Source organism: Trichechus manatus, unplaced genomic scaffold (genome assembly GCF_000243295.1).
Source record: "Trichechus manatus latirostris isolate Lorelei unplaced genomic scaffold, TriManLat1.0 scaffold00017, whole genome shotgun sequence".
Lineage (NCBI taxonomy): Eukaryota > Metazoa > Chordata > Mammalia > Sirenia > Trichechidae > Trichechus > Trichechus manatus.
Window position 1 is genome coordinate 2,278,056 of NW_004443953.1, and position 1,238 is coordinate 2,279,293.

The following is a 1,238-nucleotide window of genomic DNA, read 5'->3' on the forward strand; positions in this document are numbered from 1 at the left end:
AACGACAAATACTTTGACCAATGGAACAGAATTGAGAACCCAGATGTAAATCCATCCACCTACGGTCACCTGATCTTCGACAAGGGCCCAAATTCCATCAAATGGGGAAAAGACAGTCTTTTCAACAAATGGTGCTGGTAAAACTGGATATTCATCTGCAAAAAAATGAAACAGAACCCTTACCTCAAGCCGTATAAAAAAACTACTTCAAAATGGATCAAAGACCTGAATATAAAGCCTAAAACTATAAAGTTCATAGAAGAAAAAATAGGTCCAACACTTCAGGCCTTAATACATGGCATTAACAGGATACAAATCGTAATGATTAATGCACAAACACCAACAGATAAGCTAGATAACTGGGATCTTCTAAAAATCAAACACCTATGCTCTTCAAAAGACTTTACCAAAAGAGTAAAAAGAGAAACTACAGACTGGGAAAAAATTTTTGGACTGTACAATTCAGACTAAGGTCTAATCTGCATAAGCTACAAGAAAATCCAACACCTCTACAATGAAAAGACAAATAATCCTATTAAAAAAAGGGGAAAGGAAATGAACAGACACTTCACCAAAGAAAACATTCAAATGGCCAACAGACACATAAGGAAATGCTCGCGATCACTAGACATTAGAGAAATGCAAATTCAAACCACAATGAGATACCATCTCACCCTGGCATTACTGGCCCGAACCAAAAACGATGGAAATAACAAATGTTGGAGGGACTGCGGGGAGATCGGAACACTTATGCATTGCTGGTGGGAATGCCAAATGATACAACGCTTTTGTAAAATGATATGGCGCTTCCTCAGAAAGTTAGAAATAGACCTACCATTCGATCCAGCAATCCCACTCCTAGGAATATATCCTAGAGAAATAAGAGTCGTCACTCGAATAGACATATATACACCTACGTTCATGGCAGCATTGTTCACAATAGCAAAACGATGGAAACAACCTAGATGCCCATCAACAGATGAATGCCTAAACAAACCATGGTACATACACACAATGGATACTATGCAACGAGAAAGAACAACAATGAATCTGTGAAGCATCTCATAACATGGATAAAACTGGAGGACATTTTGCTGAGTGAAATAAGTCAATCACAAAAGGACAAATATTGTATGAGACCTCTATTGGAAAAACCCATGAAAAAGTTCACACACAAAATGTAACAATCTTTGTTAGTTACCAGGGATGGGAGGGGTCGGGGAGGAAATACTAAATAG